Raw genomic sequence first — 21,888 nt, forward strand, 5'->3', positions numbered from 1 at the left:
GGGGATCAGCATGGGAGGGGAGGTATGATAGTGAGAGGGGCTGAGACAGTAGCAGAGCGAGCCAGAGGCAGGGAGGAGGCAACGAAGGAGCAGCTCTCCTCCTGACTCTCCATCCCAGACAGAGCAGAGAGGAGGAAAGGAGAAGACCGAGGGGGGGAGAGAAGTCGACAGTCCCGCCTGACTGGTGCATCCCAGCAGCCCTCCTGAAGTTAAAACCAAGAACGCCCGCTTTGAGGTACGTTACCTCTCACTGCCTCCATTTGAGCCTCTCCTCCTTTCATCTTTATCAGGCGCTGTGGACCAGCAGCGGTCGGGCGCTGGGGGTGTTAAGTAGTGTGTCTGCGTGCAAAGATCCTGCCAAGTACAAGGCTTTTCAGCATAAGGTTGCACCGTGTGTGTGTGTGAGTGTGTGAGTGTGTGAGTGTAGATTGAGCAAAATAGAGTCTGATTTATCAAAATGTCAGCAGTGATTCTGCTGAGATGTAGTTTCTCTGACATTTGAAGACTGATAACAGTCCCTGCAATCAGACTCATTCACGGCAACAGTGTGACCTGATGTTGCAAAGGACACTGAAAAGAGTTGATTGCATCAGAAACTCGGCTCCGAGGTTGTTTCTCTCCATCCTTTTATACTCACAGTTATACAGTTGGTGTGCAGCGCAGAATAAATCACCGGCAGCTGTGAAAATGAGCTTATATTCTATTTCTCACTTGCATGTGCACTACTAAAGCTTGTTGCAACTCTCATCTTGTGTCAGGTGTTAATTTTACAGCAGATTTTTGGTTTAAATTGTCGCATTTTTCTGCACAAATTCACCTTTTTTTTTTCTTCTTTTTTTTTAAGAATTTCCTGCTTGATTCTCTCTACTTTTGCTTTGTGAATCTGCTCTTGTGATCTTGTTGTGTTGTATGTTATAAAACATCCTATATCATTCCTCAAGTGTTAAGAAATAACTGAGTTTTCAACGCAACTGCAGTCCTTGTTAAAATGTGACACTAACCTAAAACAGGCTCTGCAGCTAACAGACTGTTTCTGTGTCCTAAGTCTCCCAAGTATGTGTCAACCACTCTCTTCATTAGAGCCATTAAGGGTGGTCTAATGTTATCAGGCACATTGGCTGTATTGATCTGCTAACCTGTTCTCAGGGGGGCAGTAGACCCAGACAAGCTTCTGGTCTTAATTTTTAACCATGCTCCTTACACAGCAGATGCCATTTCAGAGCAGAGTGGAGAATTATTGAGTGGACTAGCGCAGGGTACTGTCTTTGTGCAGGTGTCATGATGTCATACTAGCTGGACCCTCTGCTTCCAGCTCGGGCTGCACAGTGGTGGAAAAAAATCTTAACAGTGGAGAGAGGAAGTGAAGTGGCCTGTAATAGCAAAAGGACACGACAAGATGATTAAAGCATGGTGGTGATTTGGTGATTCACTGTGATAATTCTAGCCTTTTTTTTTCCTAAAAAAGGCTTTGTGACTCTGATAACTGTGTGCTTTATACAGAGCGTTTCATGTAAAAGTCAAGGGGCGAAGAAAGCCTGTGTTTTCCAGTGGCATCGTAGTAGAGCAGGAGCTGTGCTGTGGCTGCATAACACATGATGTCATGTCATTTTTGGCTGCTTCAAGTGATTTTTTTTTTTTTAAAGCAAATTACTTGTGATAAATCGCAGAGAAGTTGGACTACGTTGTGAAACACGTTTTAAAAACACTTGTCTCTGTTGACTGTTTGTGGGATTGACTGAAATATTCCTGATTGCAGCGAGTAATTCTACAATTTCCATCATTTCCACAGCCTCGTGGTGGCAAATTGCATGATTTTGCTCCAACTTGCATGATAATTCAGTGGCTTTAGTGGCCCTATCTTGTAAGAGAAAGCTCCTCATTATTAATGTTCAGTACGTTTAATAATGTTCTCTGTGTAATCTCAGCTCAAACACTGATTATTTACTCATTTCCTCTATGAAAAATTCAGGGATGGTGTGTTTTGCTTAATACCTGTTGATGAGACCATGAAGCACAAGACTAACTAACACACCTTGACTGAGACGAGATATAATTATAACATCAGCACGTCATTTTACAGATTTGACTCATTATCCTGCAAGTTATTAAGCTTATGATTGAAGATTAACACACATGCTGTTATATATTTCAAATGATGCAACTAACAATCATTTTCATCATTAATTAATCTGACAATTATTTTCATGCTTAATCGAATCTTTGAGTCCATAAAATGTAAGAAAACAGTTTTAAAAAATGTCCATTACATGTTCCCAGAGCCCAGAGTGAAGTGGTTTTGTCTGACCAACGTCTAAAACTCAAAGATATTCAGACTACAATCACAGGAGATGAATAAAAGCAGTAAATATTGACAGCTGAGAGGATGGAAATGGCTGAGTTGTGGCATTTTGCTTAGAAACCTAATTGCCTATCAAAACTGCTGCTGATTAATTTTGTGTTGAACTAATGGATTAATTCCACGTCTTGTTTCAGCTCTGTATATTACATACTACTACTACGAAGCAGATGATTTCATTTGCAGTTGCTGCAGTGTTGAGGTCACACTGTACAAAGTGAAGCCCTACAGTAGATGCATGTATTCATGTGCCTGTGGGCAGCATCTGTGTATGTGTGGATGGCAAAGAAAGTATATGGAGATCAATGCAAGCAGCTGTTCTCTCTACACTTCAAACGCTGCTCTGTTGTTGGCGCGGCAACGCTCCGACAAGGCTCGCGCAAAGGGATCAAAGGCTAATGAGACAGCCATCGCACAAACGCACCCAGCAGACCCATGAATATTGATACAGCTCAGGAAAGAGATGGAGGCAGGGTGTCTTCACTCGCTCAACAGCAGCCCGATAAATTAAAGAGGGGGGTGGAGGTGTGGGGGTGCAACTGTAGTGGAGATGCTGGAAGGACTTTGGGGTTTAAAACATCACCAGAATATGTGGTCAAGTGCTGAAGAGGCTCAAGATAGATCCCATCTAGATTCCTTAAAATGCCATTTAAGCTGTTTCTGTATTTGACTTTTAAGATGCTTTAATTACTGCAGCTCTCATTATAACACTGGATGTTCAAAGTCATGCAATAACACCCACACTACCATCAGCCAAGTCCAAGCCCATTAACTTTAAAACCAGTCAGAGGGGAATATGAAATAACAAACAGCTCTAACATTAACAGAAAATGTTGTTTTCATGTAAAACCTCATTGCTAATGATTGAAAAAGATTTACTGCATTTCTTTGTTTTGCATCACTGTAAATTGGGGCTTTGGGCATTTTTTTGCAATTTTCGGACACATTGTATATTACACAATGAATCAATCAAAAAATATTGTGCAGATTAAGTGATAATAAAGATAACTGTTAGTTGCAGCTCTAATAGTCAGATAAAGATTTATTGCACTGTGAAGAAAGAGTCTGAAGTAACACCTGATACATCTTCTCTATCTGTGCCATGCAATATTTCTCTTTTTACCTGAAAGGACAAAAAACTGAGGACAAAATCCACGTCTGCCCACCCTATAATCACCACCAAAGCGTGCAGGTTCTGTACCACAAGAAGCTGATACAGTATTTGTCTTCTTCACTGCCTAACATCTGCTACGACAGATACCACTGAGTGTACCATTGCCTGAAGGTGATATGTCCTCAACAAAGTAATGCATTGTGCTTCTTACCTCAGGGTGGTTGTATTGTCTAGCAGCACAGTTAACCTCCTGAGTGTCACTAGGTTGTTTGCCCCAGTGGTAGAGGGCTACATGACACTTTAAAATTAGCTCCTTCTCTTGCATTATTTATCTAAACATCGACAAGCTTCTTCTCCCTCTGGCTAAGTTTGTAAAAAATAACCACAACAAGCTAGAGGTGACATTTTAGGATTGCACCATCCAACACGAGTGAAAGTAAAGAACACAATGAAATGTTTTTTTTTTTTCTTCTCTGGGTGATATGTCATTTCAGCCCATTCCTGCTGTCAGCAGGCAGGCAAATAGACACTGGAGGGAGGACGAGTAAAGCGGCAGGCAGGCAGGGAGAGGGAGAGTGATGCGGCAGGAAGGCCGTCTACAGTACGTGGGCGACCGTGCCACCATCTTGACTCAGGCTCGTAAATCAAGCCTCCCCTCCGGGGCCTATCTCCCATTCTCAGACCTTCACAACAGCTTGTTCTCTAGCCTGTGACGAGAAGGGCTGTTGTCACAGCAGCTATCGATCGTGTGGGATGAGTTTGTCGGACCGGGGGATTTCACCCATCTGAGCGTGGTCACTGAAGTGTCTCGTCTTGTCTCTGTGTGTCTGTCTGTGGGCTACATGTTCTGTTGAAAAGCCAAGTCACTACTAGCTACTGTCAGCTGCATCTCAGAGGTTCAGACCAAAAATAACATCTCTCAGATTCCAAATAAGTACACCGCAAACTTAAAATAAGTATTTTAGGATGAATGTTTCAGCCATGCTAGCTGTTTCCATCCATTTCCAGTGTTTATGCTAAGCTAAGCTAACTGCTGCTGGCTCCAGCTTCAGATGTGAGAGTGGTATCAATCATCTCATAAAAGTCTCAGCAAGAATGCAAATAAACCAACTGTTCCTTTAACATTTAATATCATATATCTTTATATTAATAAATATAAATAAATTGTCAAAGTTGTCAGAGAAACTCATACGTGCAGAGAAAACATTACAACAACACAGTGCAATTTAGTAAAACTGAATATTTTAACATCTGCAGTTGTTACTAATGCAAACAAAATTAACACAATAACAAAAAATGATACTTCTACAGGATGTATGTTTAGAGAAACAGGCTCATTAATCACTTAAAATTATTCACCAAGAACACTATTTGTTTTTTAATCTCAGCGGGTTCCCTGTTTGCTATGCTACAGTGCGTATGCTAATGCATTTTAGATGATGTTCAGATACAGTGAACATGTTTGTTTATGTGCTAAACCAGTGTGTATCAAAGTAAACCCAATGCAGAGACGTGAAACTTTGAATAATCCTCATTATTCGCAGGTTCTTTGATCCATTTGACCTACGAAGCGAACAAACGAAGACGAATACGCTTTAAGAAAAACCTTAAAGGCAGTGATACGGCGAAATTAATTCAGAGTTCATTGTTTCAAATCAGTTTGCATCTTTGGAGCCGCTACAGTGTAATATGAAAGCTGCAACTGTACATTAGATGCTCTGTGGTGTTTCCTCCTGTTGCTGCTGGGTTCACACATGACTAGACTGATGATGTGTTTTAATGAGAACAGGGATGGGAAACTAAATGTAAATCAAATCAAATGCAAATTTCATTTCTGGATATGGTTGTAAAAAAGAAAAGAAGAAAGTTTAACCCTGCACAGTAATGGATTTCCAATAGTATTCTCACCCAAGTCAGACTACTTTAAAACCAAGTAGTTAAATTATTCACCAGCTCTCACTCCTCCCTTTAAAAGCCAATTAGGTGAACGTTTTCATGGAAATCAGGGACAGTATTTGATCTCCTGATGTCATTTTCAATTCAAGAGGGAATAAATTACACAAACTTGACAGTTCCAAAATTAAAGACCCCCCATCAGTCTGACACTCCTGTCAGGTGAATACTTACCAAGCTAAAATCCACAATTATGTGATTTTAGTTTTTTTAAATTTGTATTTCATGAACCCATGCACACACTCCTCTGTTGCATTTTCATTCAGTTACAGTGAGAAAAAACACATTTTAAACGCTGATGTCTGATTTATGGCTTGGAGAGGTGCAGTTTAATTAAAAAGATAACAATTTTAAAGATTTAAATGTCCAACAAAAAAAAAGGCCCAAAAATCCTTTCATCATGCAGAGGTACTGAAAAAAGAATCTTTCTCTGGGACCAAAATGAATTACAGCTCACCAGACTCAGAAGTGGCATGTAAATGAAAATGTATTGAAAATGATAATAGCGGTAATATTGCGCCACCATGTCACCAGTGCTTCCACATTCTTTGTCCTCGGGCTGTTTCAAAGCATTTCTTCATCTTGTTTCCTCACCCTGAAAGCCTAGTTTGTGAAACTCCACCAGCGCTGCACACAAGAGCACTCCCACTCAACCTCCCAGCCTGCTGAGAGCACTTGAAAGCAATTTTCTTTTAATCAAGTTCACTATAAAGGCCCCTCTGATGCCAACCTCAGCAACCATTTTGTTTTTTTGTTTTTTTTCAACTCCATCTCTTTCTACATTATATTGATTTCTTCATGAGCGCTATGAAATACTGTTTACTGACATAATGAGAATTCTCTTTGAGTTTATTGGTCTTTCAGGACAGATACAAATGTAGGTGTGCTCTTAAGCAGGAGCCTCATTTTTCAGACATCTGCATTAGCTTTAGAGCGACATTTTTGTTACTTTTCAACAGTGTTTTTGCACCAACATGGACATGGGTTTCTATGTTCCTTAAACCCAGAGTTGAAGAAGCGTTCATATCTTTACCTGTGTAAAAGTACCAAAACTAATCAATTAATTGTTGCAGCCCTACTCACTGTATATTATTGTAGCTGATTGAGCTGGAGCTAGTTTTAACTACTGTATATAGAGTAGGTTTGTCATATGTTTGGGTTCCTCAGGGGGTCACAGAATAAATCTGAGGGCCTGAAATTGATTTTTTTAGAAGAAATATTGGATTTAAATTGTTAAAATGAAAGTGAAAAAACATAAATGTACCTGCTAACAACCCATAGACACCTGAAACATGACAATGGGCCCCAACAAAGAACAAGAGATCACAGGTGCAGCCCCAAAAACGATTTGGGAACCACCTGTTCAACCTTTAACACTACTTTGTCTTTCATACACTTATGACATATGGACAATCTTAATTTGAAAAGACAACTGTTAGATAAAAGTAGAGTGGTAAAAGTACTGTATCTGCCTCTGAATTACATCCCACCGCTGCTTAAATATCCTATCTTTTAGAAGACAGGTGGGCTCTGTGGTTTTGTTCTGTCTCAGGATGAGCTCACCCCATCTCTTCCCGATGTCCTCAGGCAAAGAAGTTTCTGCTGTATCATATTAGCGAAGAACATATTTTATAGACTCACCACTTAATAGTCAGCGACCTTGAGCATGATGCGCCGAAGTGCATATGAATGTTACCCTGCAGCACTGTTCAATTCAGAGAGTTTAAACCTACAAGAGCACCTTGTTCGACACATCATGACTGCAGTCTCTAATGCTGCCTGATTATTAAATGATGAATATTTGATTATTTTTGAGTTGAATCAACAGGAAATGTGTTTTTGGCAAACTGTTCATTGTCAATTTTTGTTGAAGTAAGAACCTTTTAACATCAAACCTGAAAATAGTGTAAATCAAAAGTGACTGGACATATGATAAAAGCTGTAGTAACTGTTGTTGGCCACATGGGGGCAGTTGTAAATACAACACTGACATAATCACGTCTTAAGTCAATGAGGCTAACGTGTTAGCAAACATTTGCGTATTTACACATCCAGCAGCCATAAAACAACATTATCATTCACTTGGAGTCGTGTTTCTGGTCACTTGGTGAATGTAAGTCCGGCAGTCGCTCTCCTCTTACCTCTGTTCGCGGTCTCTACCAACGTCTTTAGCTGCTAGCTTAAATGCTAACTCCACCGCTAGCTAGCTAGTGGCTAACGTTTCCTGTTTGCTGCTATAGGTGTCACGCGGTGTGTGCTACACCTGAGAAACTAGAGAGCAGTGTGAGTCAACCTAAACAGCAGTTTTATTTACTTAACAATACACACAGTCATTTGGTGCTTTGATATTATAAATGTATTGACTGTCACCGCTTTTCTGTGGGCTACTTCCATTTGAGATGATTATATATGGAATATACAGTATTATATGAGAGGAAACATAACAGGATGGTGAAATGCCATTTAAGTTATGCCAAAAGGTAGGGTTTTTTTTTCATATATATTGGTTTTTCACAAGGGTGTCAAGGGTTAACAATGCAAAGGAACTCCCAAGAATTAGAAAAGTAATATTTTTATAAGAATTTCTAATTCACTTAAACATTAAACAAAACTATTTTATAAAACAAACAATTAGATTTTTTTATGTACAGACCTCACAGCAACAGTTATTGTTATTCTTTGTGTGTGTGCAGTTTTTATATTTTGTCAGGACCTGTACATTGCACGTTATTGGAGCTTTTTGCATGGTTCATTGCAGATGTGATTCCCTTGTACACAGGGGTAGACACTGGCTGTACCCCACAGTAATTGTGTATATGGTATGACTTGTCCACAATAAAGACTAATACTACCAGCTGAAGTATTGTGACAGAAACCTAGCTCCTAGCCTGGTCAAATATGTCACTGCATGAGGCATGAATGTTTGTTCAAACTCTGTTCAGATCATTTTTCTAAAAATGACCAAACTGAAATTTCTGTCTCTAGGCGGGAAAAAGCAAACAAACAAAAAAACATGGCATCATTTAGTTTATACTGGAATGAGATGGATGTTGTTACAGCACTGAATTTTCCTGCCATTTTGTTACATCTGGTCTGCAGGTCAAGAGGACATGATGTGCCATGACGGGTGTTCGCTGTGACCGAACCTGAAAACCTGTCGGAGGACTGACTGTCCCGAACACACAGGTGAGCCTCACTGCTCCTGCTGTCTCCTCCCAAAGATTAATAACAAAGATCCTTGAAGTGATGGATGGTCGCCCAAAGTTTAGATCAGACATTATGAGTGTGAGCAGAATTTGATGTGTCAGGACAAGACAAGTGATCCCTCAGTGCATTTATAGTGTTTTATCATAGGAGTGCTCTGGTCGTGGTTTCTATCTACTGGTATCTATCTGATGGTATCGACTGGAGCAAAAAATACAATGAAATATTAATATTAATGATGCATTTACTATTCACTGACTTTATCTGTAAATAGGGTAATATTACAGAGTATAAAGTTGAGGGCAAAACTACATCTACCAACTGAAAAAGGTTAGAAACTCAGAGATTGACGATCAATACTCCAGAATCGTAATCCTCACCCAGGTCTTAGCTGGACTGTTCTTTCTATGAATTTTAAAGTGGTCCACATGTAACTATCAGAGAAGCTGCACATTTCACTTCCTTCACTCTCTCCCCCTGCTGCTGCAGTGATCCCCAAGAGGAAAAACCAGTGGTGCCCAAACAGGATTGAAGCCTTGTAGACAGATTACAACACTGAGAGATTCAGCAAAGTAGTGAGTTCAGTCTGCAGGGACTCGCAGACCACAGCCATAATGAGTATTTCCCACAGTATTGAGCCTTCACGAACGAAATAAATGCGGAATACATAAAACTAAAAAAGCATTTTTGTTCGCACAAAATCAACCAAACAATATTGTGGCTTTTAAACTAAAAAGAGTCAGTGTTAAACATGAAAAGTAGCTTAATCAAATATGCAAAAACAAACTCAAATAAATTACAAAACTTCCTCACGTAAATATTACTGTCATAAGAAATGGAAAAGATTATAAAGAAAATGGTTTGAAGTCATTGCCAAGTAAAATGTAATTGACTAATCAGGAGGTAATAGTTTAAACAGAACTATTGTCACATAGAGCGAGTATGGAAATTACTTCCTCAGCTGCTTAATGTGCTTTACTGAAACTATAAAAAGAACTGTCAGCACAAAAGGTACTTTAATCAATAAATAGGAGAAATGAATAAAGCCCTGAAATATCTTTATATTGGATATTAAAGTGTAAAATTCCCAGTGCAGCAGAACTTTGTGAAAATGTGAAGTTAAGTAAAAACAGAATAAAAGCTCTGGCATTAATAGGCACATTTCCTCAACTCCTTTTTCAGTTAGCTGTGGCCCAGTTTATTTTCAGGGGGGAAAAACTGCAGCGCTGCAAAAAAAAAAAAAAAAATCAGGGGTGATTATTTTCACTATCTGTTTGTATCTACCTGTTGTAATGATGATGATATCCTGAGCTCAAGTTGTGCAACAATAATGCAGGATTGTGCAGAGTTCACCTTCCAGTCTGTGTTAATGAGATGACTCCTGCATCCATGTGTTGCTGTTTAATTTATACACACCTGTATACAGGCTGTGTGAGAGACTGTAAATGCAATCACAGTATGTGCATTCAGGCAGCATTTTATCTGCTGCTATAGAGGCACAGTATGGAAGTGTAGCAGTGCACTATGCCGTCCACCCTGAGGTAGTTATTCTGGAAAAGATGATGTGAGTGGAATAAGTTATTTGCATTACTGAGCGTCGTCTTAAATCCTGTGTTTTGTCACAGTTTTAATGATGGCACCCTCGCTGAGCCCAGGTTGCATCGTATCAGCGCTGACCCTCGTGGGCTGAGTTCTGGTGACACCTTCCAATCTGTGTTAATGAGATGACTCCACTCTGTCTACGGGTCACGGTGATATTTACAGAAACCGTTGTAGCGGCAGAGATCCACGCCTCCCCCGTGGCGCTCCCTCGCCTCATTTGCATAGCTTTCAGACTTCCCTTTCTCGCTCTCCCTCTTTCACCGCTCTCGCTGTGCTCCTCCATGATCGACAGGCTCCTTCGCACTTCTCTTCAGTTTGTGTCGCACATGTTAATTAAAGCCTCTAATTAGCTTTCCCCACTAAAAGGCCGCATTAAATCAGAGTTGGAATGGCAAATGATTCCTGGCATTAGCATAATTGTGTTTTTGAAGTGTAAAGATTCGGGCATTAGGGATGCTAGCACGCGTTTTTGTTTCAGTGATTTGTTGTGTTTGGGGCTCGAGGCCCAAGGGGACACTGGAGGTTGGCTGGGTGGGTTCTGGGGCCCCGGGACCCTACAGGGGCCACACACTAATGAGGCCTGCTACTCTCTGATGGAGCAGATACAGGAAAAACAAACCTGTGATGTGGTACCCTCAGGTGGTCCTGAGAGCCTGACAGAGCGGAACAGGACCCTGGGGTGTGTGTGTGTGTGTGTGTGTGTGTGTGAGAGAGAGACTGACAGATAGAGGATAGAAAAAGGAGATAACGTTATTATTAATTTTGTTATCATTACAAGTGATTGGCATGCACCCATCACACACATTTGCCTAATGCATGATGGGATTGGTGTAAGGCCTCAAGCAGGTATGGAATACAGATAAATGAACAGAAAAGTATCAGATTACTAAATGATGTCTACAGAACATAACAAACCACACGCACACGGCAAAATCACAGGTCAACAGACATCAAGGCTAGCCCTCGTCCTCGTCTCCATTTCTACCTATATCACCCACCAACTGCCCCCCGCCCCCGCCCATCCCATAACAGTCATCCTAGGACAAATGTGTTACAGTAAGGTAAAGTAATGCTCCATCATGTTTTATATTTATATAGTGAATACTGAACTGATACTTGACAGTCAAAAATTCTATCGCAAATCAAATCGCGTCGGCAATATCTGTCCGAAAAAAATCACAGTTAGATATTTTCCAGAAATTTTTCCAGCCCTGCTGGATGATACGGTAGTCCAAAATTGCTGTGTCACACAGGAAGTGATTAGGGATTTTTCTGCGTGTCGCAGGCGTGTGTAGATCCATAGAGGCGTTTACTTGTATCTACAGAGGATCATATTGTCTTAATTGGTTCCTTGTATGTCTCCATCAGCTGTGCTGAGACATTCTTATCCAGGTATTTCAGGATCGACTTCCTTGTTAGTGTTGGTGAACACACAGAGACTCTGTGCCCTGGGTTACGTCCTCAATTACAGTGTGATATGCCTGGATTTACTAGTGATTAGCCCTCTGCTATCAACATGACTGATGCTGTCACCATCCCATGAATCGTGCCTTGGGGCAGACACGATGTACTTTTCAGGAACTTCCTCTGGCCGAACTCGCTCAGTGACTACTGTGGCTGAATTATTCAGGGTGAACTTGTCTACCCAAAGGCACAGCAGTGGAACAGTGACAGTTTGGGGGTTGTGTGATAGCTGAGAGTGTTGTCATATGAGTTATTATTGAAGCAGCCAGATATACCACAATGCAGCAGATTCCTGCTCTGGCCTTGAATCTGCTCCAGGCATGAAAACCCATTAAGATGCATGCGAGGAAACTGCGAGAGAGTCGAAGAAATGATGTAAGGAGGAAGAGGCTGCAGACTGAATTATCACCACTTCTCCATGAGGCTGCTTTTAATTTGATTAATTCTAATTAAAATGATTTTTGTGTCAGCAGTCAAATCGGTTCTGTTTCTTTGAAAGACCACAGTTGATTAAATAAGGACATACTGTGGTGGCAGAGGAGGTGACAAATGAAATTATGTGGAATGATTCTTTAATGGCACAAAAATGTTACTGTGCGGTAATATCAGTGAGATCTAGAGAGAGAAACTGAGCAGGAAACACAAAGAAAACACAGAAAGCGTGAGAGGTGGAGGAGGAGGAGGAGGAGGGGGAGGAAGGAGAGAAACGGACAACAGAAAGTGGGAGAAATATGGAGACTGCAAGCAGCGCCAGACACTGTTTGGAAGTCTAACATTCATTATGTCTGTTTCACTGGTGCTGGTAGTCAGAACGCAGTAGGAGATCTCAGACAGCCAGCAGAGAAACCAAGGGCACTGCCAGAGGCTTGATTTACACAACAAAAAGACATTTCACCCTGTGTGACCTGGACAGGACTTTTCTTTTGTTTCTCAAAGTTTTGCCAAGTTTATGTAGCTGCAGCTGCCAAAAGGAAATATTCATGTTGTACAAGCTGTGATTGTTGGCAACTGTGCTCCCACTGCAGCCGTGTATGCTTGGTGCATCTGTGCTGATTGCACATCCAACTCGTGTTGTCAACAGGTGTAAAGTTATGAGCTTTACTTAAGTTGCAGGAAGAGGCAGAGCTCTGCTTTATTTATAGAAAAGCCAAGAGGTGTCGGTCGGCATTGTGCAAAGCAGAAAAGCACTGCAGGTTCAGCCGAATAATTTCTTTCATAAACAATTGTTTGTTTGGTTTTATTATAAAACACAGAACAGCAGCACGGAGTTGGCAAAGCACAGGCCATGTAATTACAACATTTCTGGTGTGAATGTGGGCCCCTCTCTTATTCTGTCTCTCCAATTCAAATTCTAATTTACTTTTTTGGCACACATAATTATCTACGTACAATATTCCCAAAGCAAGCTGTGCAAGGTTTAAAAAGGACAACAACTGGTGTGCGCACATAGTATTATAAAATAAATACTAGGCTTTCCATCGTATTTACACTACAGTTAGCTCAGTAACGCTGCTTTGAGCTAAATGCTAACATCAGCATGCTAATATGCTTACAATAACAATGCTAACATGTTGATATTCAACAGGTATAATATTCATTTTCTGTCATTTAACGTCTTAGTTTTGTGTGCAAGCCATGCTAATATTTGTTAATTAGCACAGCAATCAGTATTTAGTCAAAATTCAACCTGATGGTGGCGCCAGATGAAAAGTGAGGACCAATAGTTGTTGGGTCTCTCTTTGTAAATATGATAATATAAATGAGATAACGTCTGTTGTGATTTGGTGCTCTATAGATAAAATAGAATAGAAATGAATGTGAATTTGTGTATGGCAACCTATCCAGTAGTTGTTCAGATATCTTAAAAACCACAAATGTCAAATTCATGGCGGCGCTAGACACAAAAATGAGGGGGATCACCCAAGTCAATAGGATTCATCCTCTGGGAATCATGAATGTCTGTACAAGCATGGCTAAAAATAATATCTGACCCATTTTTTGCCTTTGAAACCATTAGAAAAACATGTTAACAATCTTTTTACCATTAACTTAAACCAGATTTATTATTAAAATCCTCTTGTTCTCCTCCTCTTCTCTGTAGTGGTTAAAGCAGGAGTGTTACGCAGTCACAGGTCTGTATTTCGACATTAGATCATTAGACTTCAAATGAACCATGCTGTGCTTACAGGTGTGCATTTATTAGCCATTTTACAGCAGCTTGGAAAGTGACTCAGGTAACCAGAGCTGAGGGCGGAAGAAATCTGTTCATTCGCCACAGAACAAAAAAGAAAAAAGTTAGAACTTTCACAATTACAGGTTTTTTTCCTCCTGTGTGAGAGATTTAATCTGTTCAACAAAAGGAAAAAAAAGGATTACCAGAAGGTAGTTTCTGTTTAAAAATGATAGTTTTAATCAAAGGCATCTGGCCTTTAAAGGTGTTCTCATCTATTTTGTGCTGCTAATCCTTCGTTAAAAGAATGAGACGCCTTTTTTCGTCCAGCAGAAGATTGTTCAGTCCAAGATGATGGAAAATAACATGCATATATTTCAAAGTGGAGTGTGTGTGTTCACCATTAAGAGTGATGGACAAGCTAGATGGAAGCAAACTAATGACAGGTTGACAGGAGCAAGAATAAACTGATATTTCCATTAGAAAGATCCCAGGGCCTCATTTAAGATAGGGAGGGGGAGGGGGGAGGGGCTTCAAATATCATGACACGAATATGACAGGCAAACACACACACACACACCCTCTGCAGCCCTGATTGAGTGTAAGTGTCTGCGTTGGCGGTCAAGGTCAGCTGATAATGGGAGAGATTGAGGACAGGGTGAGGCGGCGGGGGGGTCGGCAGCAGTCTCAGGTAATGAGATTTACGACCCTGAGCTCTCACTGTATACCCCTTCCCGCCCGCCACCCCCTACCCCCATACCTCCCCCTCCTCACCCATCGGCTAACATGATTTATAGATCTAATAGACGTCAGCGCTCCTGCCTAAGATAGAGGCTTCACATTATCACTGAGGGAGAATCATCCGTTCAAAAGGGCAAGACTACAGAGATGACTCTACCAAGATCTGTGTGTGTGTGGTGTGCTGATGTGTCAGTGCATAACATGAAGACATCAGAGTGTGTATGAGTTGGCTTTAAACATAATAGTCATTCAGATTCTTCACCCTGTTTTGTTCCTATGCTGCAAAAACTCGAATTCCCTTTGTTTTAATTCAGTTAGTTGTACACCTAAAACAGTCAAATTTAGTCTAAAAATATTAGAATGACACTGTAAATCATAAACTCATGTCATCGTAAGCTCCCCTTGGTTTGCTTTGTTGTCTCCAGTGGTAATTGCAGCCCTGCTAATGTGTTGTTGCTGAGCGCTTTAAATACAATACAGCATGACTGCTCTTGAAAGGCTATTTAAATTATGATTTTTCACGTAGTAATATGTTTGTATGATACACCGCAGGAGTTTCCTTTGATTCACTGCTGCCATCAAACATCATCTGAACTAAATACTGAGCAGAGTCACTATAAATAATACAGTTTGTTTGCTAAATGTAATAAATGTAAACAATTCAACATCAGAATGCAAAACAGGTTACAGGAATTAAAAAACAAACAGAAGGCGATTAGCTGCCACACAGAAGTAATGGGATTACTCCAACATGCCACCCTCCACGCTGTTGTGCCCATTGTGTTCGCACTCTAAACAAAATGACATTCAACTGAAACAACACCCAAACGATGCCATTGTTCCGGTACGCTGCACAAGCCAGCCGAAGCACAGCGACAGTAAGGATGGAAGCCATTGAACTTACTGCTCATTACCAGCACAACCTCTCCTAGAGCAGCAAAACAACAGAGGCAACACTCAGTGTCTGTTCAGCTCTGTTTACTGAAGCTTCTGCATGAAAAAAAACAACAACAATATGGTGACAGCCAGATTGCTTCCCAATAGATGCAGTGCTAATATTTGCACTAGGCCTGCTGTACGTGTTGAAAAAGATGGTAGATTGGATTTCGAGCACACGCTTACACACACAAACACGTACAAACACCCCCTTCAGTTGTTTGTTCTTATGCAGTCTCCCATCTTGGTGTATTTTGAGAATTAAACCAATAAGCCCCCCTGCTAAGCCCAGCCTAGCAGTTATTGATGTGCTGCCTTTTTATTGTCTGGAGTTTATTCAGTTCATATTCACTGTGTCTGCCTTTGTGCCAAGAGGCAGCTACTTTAAACAGACTGACACTGAAGGGCTCAGAGACGCAAGAGCAGCTGTGAAGTTTGAGGCAAAAATATGTTGTAGAAATCACATTAATGCTCTGATATCTGTTTAGCACTGTAGTATTTTCCCGACTCCTTCGATTGTGTTAAAAGTTTCTGCGCATTAATTTTTCATTTTGTTGAAAAAGATAAACAAAGACACAAGATTAAGGGGGATTTAGAGATTGAAAAGCTGTCTAAAGGGACACTGCAAGAGTTTGAAGCTAAAAGTGGCTCAAAACCTAGCTATAGGACATTTATACAACCATATTTCAACTGTATCCAACCCCAGCACACAGCTTATATCTTCTCTACAGCTGTGAGCATCTGACACACATCTTCTCAGCTCATCTGGACATAAAGAGAAATGCCAAATTGCACCACAAGTTCAGGGAATACAATTTAAAACTCATCCCGCTTCCATTTTATTATCTAATTTTAAATCATTAACTGTATATTACTTTTAGCCTGAATATGAGTCACATTTTTTAAAATAGAAGGCCAGACTGTAACATACTAATGTGATTCTCAAACGCCTCTTCATTTTTCAGCAGCACTGAACAGTTTAATTTGCAGTTCCTTATAGAAAAAAAGAGTTGAGAACTGACTGTAACTGATTCAACAGTTTAACTTCTGAACAATATTGAGTTTCAGTCACTACAGACAGAACTTCAGTGCTGTCTCTCTGCATGGGCAGACATTAAAACTGTATTGTATAACTCTGCAAACTGCTGTTGAAATAAACAGCCGCTGACTTGAACTGCCTAACCTTAAACAAAACGACATCTTCTGTTTGAGATTCATGTAAACTCAGTGACAGTTTAACATATTTTTCACATCTAGTTTCCATAAACTAACTGAGACTCACATTTTACTGTGGGTTATACACTTATTAATACCATTTACACTTCATTAATACTTATTTATACCTTCCTGCTGCTGTAAATACTCACTGGAGCACTAATCCGCACCTGAAAATAGTCCCCAAGAAATGCACCATTTACCCCAGTTTCCTAAAAACTACAGTGTCCAGCCAACAGTATTTACTCTTAAATATACTTTTATATACATATTTTTAATGCCATCTCTCCAATTTCATTAACACCTGGTTCTTTTCTTTTTTCTTTTTTTTCTCATCCTGTTCATTGTGCTGTTGTAATGTGAATTCCCTGCTGGGGTTCAGTAAAGTCTTTAGCTTGAACAACAGATTAATTAGTGAGGGATCAGAGAAACAAGCATATTAAAAAAAAAAAAAAAATCCCCAAAAAGAAGCATGAAACCCCAGTGTTTCTGTGAACCAGCCCCTTTGGAGATGATTTTGAAGGCACTCGTGCCTGATTACACAGATCGCAGTGAAGAGAGACAGAGACGATGAGAGGGAGAGAACAGATGCAACGACAGAAAAGTTCTGTTCTTGTTCAGCAGACACAGTTAGCTGAGTCACCTGAAGCTGCTCTCGCCTGCACGCCTCTGAAATTATACTGTATCATCTCCCCTGTATCATTTTATCTCATCATACCCAGTGTCTGCGCGGGCGTATGTCGGTGCTCAAGCCCACAGGGAAGTTTGTCACTTTGATAACAGGTGGGATAAGATGTGCAATCGGGCAAAAACACCAAACTCCTTTTGTTTAAAAAGTTGCCACTAAAGTGCAGTTTAAAAAACAAAAAACAACCGAAAACAAAGAACCAAAAAGCTCCTTCATTTCTTCAGAAGATTTCAATAAAAATGTTATTTAAAACAGGCAGACGCCGGAAAGGCTTCGGATGCTCTTATTAATTTTGTTTATTTGTCCGCTACTCAGCTCTTTTCACCTGAGGTAATGTTCTCGACTGCACGTACAATAAATAGTGCTGTTCAAGTGCCTCAACAATTTTCAGCTCAATAGAGAAAATGCACTGTTGATTTCTCAGTGGTGCCTCAGCTGCTTTATTAGCATAGAACTAAAGGGGCACATTTTTCCCCTCTGTTTATACCTTTGTTGGTTAAAAAAGAAAAAAAAACTGCCTCCTGAGCTCCTTGAAAAGTATGACTATCTGGAGGTTATAGAAGTAATCAAAATGCCGTCCATGAGGGAGAAAAATAATAAAACTATAAGGTGATGCTGAGGACAGCTTTCTATTCTGGTTGGACAACAGCATCTGGTCTGGTTTATCATTTCCTTCAATGCTACATCAGCCAATCTCAAAATGTCCACTTCTCCGAGGCTGAGGCTTTTGTTAATGTGACACCTATTTCCTCCCTAAGAGTTTCAATTTTGCAGCACAAATTAAAAACACTCAGAATAATAGACACACACTCAATAAAAACACACACAGCTGACCACTTTGAACACATGCATTGAAACAAGTACAGTAGCAGCCCTTCAATGCTGAAACATTACAGCTTTGTTTCAACACACAGAGGAGGGCGAGTGTTGCCAGAGAGAGAGAGAGAGCTTAAAATGGCTGCTGAAAGTCAGAATACTGGAGCTGAACCAAGCCCAGCAGACGGTGGACAGGCTTGTGGTTGGATGGCTGGGTTCGAAGGCAGCAGCTTGTTAGGGTGGAAATGGATTAGCGAGAGGCACAATGGGAGTCTTAGGCGTGTCTGCGGTGTTGTGTTAAAGCCCTGCCTACGTTGCCCGGGCTGCTAGACTCATTTATGCCCAGCGGTGCATGCAGCAGCCAACTCTCACACACAGGGATTTTCTAATTGCCATGGTTTCTTCTGTGCTTGCAGCGACAGCCTTGATTCAGCATCCATCAAAGCCGTGAATTAACCTGCGGCGCCGCGCAATTGTTATGTTTGTCACATGCAGCTGGTAGTGGAATTATTTCTCTAACGCTGTTGTGTTGCATTGTGGGAGACACTGTAGAGAGTTTTATCGTGGGATTGAGAATTTCTGAACAATGAGCAGGTTTCCTTTGCCTGCAGATCCAAATAGAGAACAGAAAAATTATGAAATTGTCAGTCATTGTATTTATGTTTTCTTCCTTCAAAGTGTGTTTTATAATAACATATTCAAAGGCTGGTAAACCCTCACTAGTCAGCATTTAAAGGTGTCTTTAGCCATGCTAGTAGCATACCGCTAGCATGGCAAGTTGGTTTTATATAAATAAATAATTCCTACTCTATTATCAGTTCAAATTGGACAACAGTGGTTCAACTTACAACATGTTTCTTATAATTTGGACATGAAATGATGCATAACACATACAGCAGTTACAATTATTTAGTCTGAAACCACTCTCTGTTGGCTTCCTTTTTCCACCATATTTACCCTCCACTGTTTTTTTCTCTTTTTTTTTTTGGAGTGTGATTTATTTACCATTTGGAGTTTGTAGAAACTAAAGGAATAACAGCCGCTATATTTTGTTAGAAATCCCACATTTGATAGATGTGTTAATGTCATTATGTAACACTACGTGAGTCGACACTTAATGATTCTTAAGTGTCTGAAATCTCTGTTTATGGCTCACTTTTGCGTAAACTATTGAGTGTTTATTATGTTGATGACTTGTAGTAAACTACTATGTTGAGTCAAAATGTCTGCTGTGAAAAAAAAGGCCCATTAACACTCACGTTCAAAGGCAGTTCAGAGCCTCCAATTAACCAAACCTGCATGCCTTTGGACTGTGGGAGAAACCAGAACACCTGGAGGGAACTCGCGCAGGCAAACTCCACACAGAAAGTTTATCAAAGGAAAAATCCAAAAAAGAAAGACAGCAGCAGAAGTGGAGGCACTGTGTGACTGACAGGTGATCCCTGGGAGGTGTAGTGCAGTGAAAAGATCCCACAACAAAGACTGGAACAAAGAAAAACCCCAGATGTTGCTAAGCTAATGGTCTGAAAAATACACCTGCCAGCAAATGTATTCAGCACTTGAGTGTTGAAGGATACATCTAGTGACATTCTAGGTATATTTTTCTTATTTTGTGAGGAGACCAAAACCAACAATGAATCAGCCCCGATTAACAAGTATTTCTTGTGTTCTTTAAGCTTAATGCAGCTTATTACTCTTTGCCATAGAGCGCCACTGTTGTCCAAAAACTACAGTATTAAAAGCATATCAGTGAATAACACTTGCACTCTGTGACATGCTCCTTAATTACAATGAACTTGGGCACTGTAGTTAATTTGAAGTCAGTCCCACTTGCAGTGTCCTGCTGCTCGTACTCATTAAATGTGTGTTAATCCACGGCTGAAAATAGTCCCCAACAAATGCAGTGTTTACTCCTGTTTGAGTAACGTTTGGTAAGAACCAGGATATTTAGCTATACCTAGGTTTATGTCTCCTGAAAGTATTGAGAGACGGACCAACACTTTAACACAGCAGACGGGAAAAGTCGGGCTAGTTTTGGTCGGAGAAATCACAAACGACAGCGTTTTTAAAACGGCCCGTTAGTTTTGTGCAAAAAAGCAGCCAACGCCAAATGTGTGTGTGGTCATGGCTTTAGTTTTGTGCAAGTGCAGTCTGGGTAAATGAGGATTGACAGGCCCCTAATGCCCTCTGCAGCGAATAAATGGATAATCGAGAATCCTGTTGCGACGCCCCCCCGTCCTGTGTCTGAGATGAGACACATAGCCATCTGAGCACTGCGATGACACAGCCAGAGATGGGTTTTGTGTGTGTGTGTGAGTTTGTAAGAGAATGACAGAGTTGAATTTATTCTCTGACTTTCATAGTATCAGTCACACTATTTACATATTCATTTCTCATATTATGATGCAGTGACAGTGATGTTATTCTGCTGCTGCCTCCGTAGTGTCACTTTTGGATTTGTGTTTTTGCATTTGCAGGGACACGCGTCATGTGTGAGGTTTTAATTCAACTTGTGCCCCTCACATTTTGGCGTCTTCACTCAGAAATACATGTACTGTAGAACAACAACTAATTACTGTTTTTCATCTGTTGATATTTAAAAAGAAGATGTTTGACACAATGCTCCTACGATGCTCAAAAAAATGCTAATTTGTGCTTCTGTAATTCCAACTGAGCCAACTTTCATCTGCAGAGGACGATATAATCAAAAGCTCCAGAGAAAAGCTGCACAGATACATCCTCATATAGCTTATTTTGTCTGACCAACAATCCTAAACTCCAAACTGTTAAAGTTACAATGATATAACACAAAAAAGCCTAAAATGGTCACATTTTAGAAGCTGAAACCAACTAATTTTTTTTTGACATTTTCGCTTGATAAATGTCATAAATGATCACATCAACGTACATGGATGAGTAAACTCAGAGTTGTTTCAGTCTTAAACTTGAATATGAATACAAAGCAAAATACTAAATTCAAATTATCTGATCAGTGTACAAGCATTTGTATTCTGCATCCACATTTTCTTAAATGTCTTAATTAATATTTTAAGAAAAACACTAATGGAAATAGGCGGGAAGGGAAGGGAGGGAGCTTCATCATCATACATTGAATACTAGTCAAAAGTTATCTTTAAATATATGAATATATATATATATATATATTATATATATATAAATAAATAAATAAATACAGTGGGTGTGCAGAAGTGCAGGTCCCAGATTTTATAGACTAAGACTGGTTTGTTTTATTCATTTATTTTGCCTGTTAGCTTAAATACTTCTATGCTAACACAAATGCGCTAATCCACGATGCTCACAGCCACAACAACGAGAGAATGGATTTTAACAATTTGCAATCACTGGATTAAAAAACAGGCATTTCTAAAAAAGAAACGTGTCTTTTTCAAAATCAAGAAAAGGATGTTTACTTTTCCCCCGGCCTGTGATCGAGGACGATAGAGAAGTGTAATGAAATAAAGGCCAGGCAGAGGAGATAGACTACTGGGCGAGTCACGTCCGTCTGCAATGCACTTATCAGGTGGGGATTTTCTGGAAGTGTCAGTTCGGCGTAGGAAGCCTTCAAGGCTCTCGGGGAACGGGGATGCTGCGGTAGTGACAGGGCTATC

General features: G+C 40.3%; 1 long non-coding RNA gene across 1 annotated transcript in view; it reads left to right on the forward strand.

Moving 5' to 3' along the window:
• The window catches only part of LOC108890164 (uncharacterized), a 42,042-nt gene continuing 20,154 nt past the window's right edge, over nucleotides 1–21,888 (forward strand). Inside the window, exons 1-2 of the long non-coding RNA XR_001962113.2 lie at nucleotides 1–235; nucleotides 8,523–8,609. This is a non-coding gene — a long non-coding RNA (uncharacterized LOC108890164). The remainder of the gene's footprint in view (nucleotides 236–8,522; nucleotides 8,610–21,888) is intronic.

This window comes from Lates calcarifer, linkage group LG18 (genome assembly GCF_001640805.2).
Source record: "Lates calcarifer isolate ASB-BC8 linkage group LG18, TLL_Latcal_v3, whole genome shotgun sequence".
Taxonomy (NCBI): domain Eukaryota; kingdom Metazoa; phylum Chordata; class Actinopteri; family Centropomidae; genus Lates; species Lates calcarifer.